The following is a 6,000-nucleotide window of genomic DNA, read 5'->3' as shown; positions in this document are numbered from 1 at the left end:
AGATCTATTGAAATTAATCCCTTGATCTGTAACAGTAGACTCACCATATTACACAGTTTTAAGTAACTTAACATAATTCTATGCATTTTTATTATCAGGATGTCTTTTTGCATACCCCTCATAATAATCTCTTTTATATGCACTCATAAATTTTGGTGAAGCTACTTGTTCAACTAATTTACCCTTCCCTTCAGTATTAGGAATATCACCAACATCCTTTGACTTGACTTGACTGTCATTCTTAGGATTCTTGACTTTCCTATTTGGAGATTCAATAGCTATATGACCTTTCTCACGACAACTATAACACTTCTTTGCTTGTTGTTTTCTAGATTGACCATATTCTATTTCAGGGATTGGTATACCATACTCCTTCATTTCATTTATGGTATCAAGCGTCTGTATTGCTTCTTCCATAGTTCTTGCAAGTTCAAAAGGAGCATAATGTCTATCCTTATATGGAATTTGTTCAGCTAACCATTCTTCTTTATTTTTCACACACCAAACTTTATCAATTTTTGATTTAGGTTCAATCCTATTTATAGATACTTCTTTACCATAGAAAACTGTATCACAGTCTTTCAATGTGTAGTATACTACTTCATCTGGATTAAAATTTAATTCTGTTTGTTGGTGATCTCTTTGTAGAAGTAAATCAGAATCTTTAGTCATGTTACTTTCCTTCTTAAGAATAACATTTTCAGTAGTTAAACTAGTTAAATTTTCTTTCAATTTTAATATCTTAAGTTTCAAATCTGACATCATTTTACAAATGTCAACTATAGAAAACAAAGAACAAGATACCTTCTGATCTGCAGCCTTGCAATCTGCCATGTATGCAACAAAGTCTTCAGTTGTCATACCTTCAGGTATCATGAAGTTCTTCATTTGTTCTTCAATGCTCTTCATAGAAATGTCATCAACAGGACTCGATGACTCTTCCTTATCTTCAGATGCTTTCACTGCTGTCATAAGTTCACTCTCAGATCTTACAGTCTCAGCAACATTACATACATTCTGCTTAACTATCTCAGATGCACTTTCTTCACTTGAGTATACAGCATAATCAATTGTTGCAGCTACCTCATCATATAATTCCACCATGTACGCATGATTCGAGGTATCATCGGATTGTGTATCCCATTGATAAGTACCATCCAGATTCTGAACAACAACAGCCTTTGACTCTGAAAATGGTGACGAAACTGGCTGTTGTGGAGTAGCAAGATATGTAATTATTGCTTAAGTTTTATGATTACTTGGAGTAATACCGCCTTGATTGTAGTTTTGACGACCAGGAACGGTGTTATCAATCCTCTTAGGTCGTTGACACTCTCTTGCAAAGTGACCAAATCCATCGCAGTTATAACATTTCACCTTAGATTTGTCAAAGCCTTTAGTGCCATTACCTATAGGTCTCCCAGTTCTCTGAGTGAATCTTCTGACCTTAATAGTGAGCATAGCTAGCTGCCATTGTAGATCCATTTCTTCCAAATCATCAAGATCTATGGATTGTAATCCTCATCAATTACTGCAAGATCAGTAATCTTTCCTCCGATAAACGCTTCATGAGCATTACAAAAGGCTGAGTAAACACTCATTCTACCTTCTGCAGAACTCATACTCATTGGCAAAGAGTGAAAAGATTGTACATTGCTCTTGACATTCATATGTGCATTGTCATAAGCAACATATCCAGCAATACCTTCAGCATCTACTATTGGTGTAGTTTCTGCACCACTTAGAAATGCATTATTCCCCGAGCTAGAACTTGCTAAATGAACAGACTTAGCATGATACAATGATGGATCTTGAGTGAAATCCGAGTGAGTATCTTTAATTCTTCTCTTGATATCTCTGTTCTTCAGCTTGGAAACGACCTTTTCAAAGTCCCATGTACTATATTCTTGATCATTTTGAAGTTAATGAACATAATCAGTCCATGTCTTAGGTAATGAGTCCAAAAACTTATCAACTAGCTCAGTTTGAGGATAAACAACCTCAAAATATGACAACTCAGTGGTCAAATGACTGAATCGAATAATAATCTCGTCAAGAGATTCTCCTTTCAGTCCATTGAAGGCTTCATACTGGCGCTTCAGAAGTTTGATACGATTCTTCTTCAGGGTTACATCGCCCTCACAATATCTTTCAAGAGCGTCCCATAAGTCCTTTGAAGTAGTGTATTTTTTTGAACAAATGTACACTATCTTGAGGCAAAGCCATAGTAAGAGTGGACAAGGCCTTTCCCTCAATTGCGTATCTTTTACGTTCTTCAATCGGCATATCAGCATAAGTATACCTACCGATCACTCCATTCTTCTCATACGAAGGCCAATCAAAACCTTGAGTTATCACAAGCCACATTTCCATGTAAGTGAGACGAATGTAGTCTTCAAAACGTCTCTTCCACATCCAATAGTTTTCCATACGGAACAACTTTGGAGGTGTGTTTCCACGACCAACCTCCTGATCGTGCATGATCATCTGGCTGATAAGTAAGGCATTAGGAGAGTTTGCGGCAGCTGGTATAGTCGCCATTTCGAATCTTTTAGTAAACAAATCAAGCGAAATAACACTAAGTTCGTGTGGCACACTCACACATACCTTTACCGCCATTAACACACACTAAAACACACACAAAAACTCAATTACTTATCATATCAATGTGTTGAAGACCATGCACGATATGGCACATTGTAGAAAGACCATATGGAATATGACATATTGTTGAAAGACCATATTGGATATGGCAATACGACTTGATGGTGAATGACATGATTATAGTGGATTACTTGTTTGCATAGATATATGTATTTTGATATTGTATAAAGTGGTAGGGTTTGTGATCCTTGGTATGATGATAGGTATATAATAGAGATGTTGTAAGACCATATGGGATATGGCAATATGACATATTGTTGAAAGACCATATTGGATATGTGTAAGGTACCCTATTGTTGTGTGGATCGTAATAAGATGTGATTCGTTATATCAAGAGTGCGGAATCCTCTTGAGATAACTAGATTGCTATTGCCTTCCGTCGATTAATAAGCAATTAACCAACCTAAGGAGATGCATAAGGCTTGTGGTTCGTGTAGGAGGTCACACGAAGGAATAATTAACCTTGATTTGTGTATAATCAAAACGATTCACTAAGATCTAAAAAGATTAACCTAATTCCGTAGATTAGGTCTTGTATTTATACTAGTTATGTATTGGATCGTGTGGGCTTAGGCCTTAATCGAAGGATTAGGCCCGAAACAATAATCAATCGATCTGCCTCGTGCTGACGTCAGCACGAGGCCAGTCCTACATGCTGATGACGTCAGCACGAGGTTCGACCCTTTGATTCTTTGTTTTACTTCGTTTGGCTCGTACATAACATCCAATCATCGTTTAAGTATTCTACGACACTTATAAACCTTGACTCTATGTTCTTGTACCTGCAAAACAATATATAACACACAAACACAATACAAAACATAAACAGATATAATATTGAACTTCAAACGTAATCATTAAATATCAACACAAGTTCTTATTTAAATGATTACAAGCATAGTTCCTAAAACATAAACGATAATCAAATCTATGTTGCGATTGTCACAACGAATCTGCATCTACAATATGGCAATGCAACTTGATGGTGAATGACATGATTATAGTGGATTACTTGTTTGCATAGATATATGTATCTTGATATTGTATAAAGTGGTAGGGTTTGTGATCCTTGGTATGATGATGGGTATATAATAGAGATGTTGTAAGACCATATGGGATATGACAATGTGAATTGATTATTGAATGACATGGTTTATATAGATGGTTGATTTTATAGTTTCATTTACTACGTGTTTGATATAAAAGTGTATTTAGATGAGATGTCATCGTGGTAATATAGATTATCTTTTCCGTATGAGTTGTTTCAATATGTGTATAATTATATATAAGCGTACTCACTAAGTGTAAACTTATTCTTTTAGTTGTTTACCTTTTATAGGTGGTTTTGGATGTGGAACAAAGAGAAGGTATTTGAGTAATTGAAGTGAAATGTGGTTTGAGAGCATATGTTAGCTTTTAGCGGAAAAATGGTAATGTGGTTACAACCCATAGTGATCTCCTTTGAACTCTTGGCTCTTAGTATAAATTGTGTCCTTTTGATGAAATTGTTGTAAAGTCAAGTATTTTGAGTCATGGAGTCTTGAATTGAAATGATTTGTATGGTGATATGGTGTAAATGATGTATTTTGTCAAGTTGGGTAAAGGTGGGTAAACGACCCGTTTGGTTGTAGAATGAACGTTTGATCAAATGAACACTTTTGTTATGTTTATTATTGTGATTGAGACATGTTTGAATCAGAAATGTTGTGTCATGATGTTTGGAGTGGAGTTAGAGATGTTTGCAAATGGTTTCAAGTGTCAAAAATGGTGCTTTTGCTGTCAAATGCAAAAATGTATCGCAACTCCTGGAGGTGTGTGACGCAACTGTGAAGCCACTGAATTCTCTGACCTGAAGGTTGCGCCACAACTTTTTTTGGGGGGGGGGGGGGTGACGCAACTTTTTCTCGTTCAGTATAAAACTCAAAATTTGAAACGTTCATAACTTTCAAACCGTAACTTCATTTTTCACGTTCAAGCTATCTACGAAAACATGTTAGAGTCTACTTGCTAATGGTGATATCTTTTAAATATGAAACTAAACTTGGGTTATCCAATCGTTGGTTCAAATTGTATCGGTTAAGTCCTTTGGAAAAAAAATGTCTTATTTTCAGGTCAAGTCATTTCACATAGCCATACCAAAAAGATTCCTTCTATTATCCTCTTATAATTTGCATTATAAGTATGAGTCTCAAACCATAACAGTAGATAATTCGAAGTGTAAAGACATTGTCCTTAATTATAATTATGCTAGTGCCAACAATCTCTTCACGGGCTCGTCGTGGCCACTTCGTTCCAAGACAACTTTGGCAATTGGCATAGACTCTTCCATAGTTCTTGTCACCGATTTGTGGCGTGAAGGCAAAGAAGTAAAGACGGAAATGGGTGTGGTTATTTTAGTGATGAAGAAAGGAAAAATGTTATTGCTGGTAAGTGTATGTCAATAAATTGGTGGGAGCTATGGAAGTTTTGAAATGACGTTATTTATAACCCTTTTAAGAAAAGGGATAACCTTTTAAGAAAAAGGATAACGTGCTGGTTGACTCAGTTATTAACTTGTTTTATCTTTGGTTCCAAAATAAACGAGCGAAGATCATCATTGGTTAGGATGAGTGGCTTAAAAACCCGGCACTAGTCTTATAGTGATACTTGGTTTGTTGCTTTGAGTTGTTTTGCTTGTATTTCCAGTTGCTTGTTATTGATCTCGTGTTTCCCTAACAGTTTAAGTTTTGAGAGGAGTCTAGATGTATTTTTGTATATTCTATATATGTATCTTTGTATCTTGACCACTATTACCTTGCTATTTGGTATTGTTTTTATAACATTAATTTTGCCATTTGAAAAAAAAAAGTATATGTAGATAAATAAAAATACTGATATTGTATACGAGTATATTGATATGGATATATGGTGAAGAGAAAAAAAAGAGTAATAAATCACTGTGGAGAGGATTCTTATAATACCATTGGTATATATGAAGGAAACTGATATTTCTATCACATTTAGCTATCTACAGGTTAATTTATATTTTAGCAATATCACCACCCATGGATGAATCATGGAATATTGCATTTGTTTTAATCTTTTCGATATTTTTGTTATAAAGGTGTGCTATTTTTTTGTTTATATCCAAATAATATTGAATACTCGTATCTTTCGATTTGTATCGAAGTATAAAGTGAAAAAGAAGCAAGAGAAAAAAGTTGTACTACAATATCCAACAAAAACCTTTGGGTCCCATTTTACCCTCTATTTTTAAATCTTCTTCTCGTACCATGTGAAAGAATCCCTCATCTTTTCTTTTACCCAATCCTCAAAGACCTTCTTCTATTTTCATCC

Source organism: Erigeron canadensis, chromosome 8, assembly GCF_010389155.1.
Source record: "Erigeron canadensis isolate Cc75 chromosome 8, C_canadensis_v1, whole genome shotgun sequence".
Lineage (NCBI taxonomy): Eukaryota > Viridiplantae > Streptophyta > Magnoliopsida > Asterales > Asteraceae > Erigeron > Erigeron canadensis.
Note: the sequence above shows the minus strand (reverse complement) of the source record.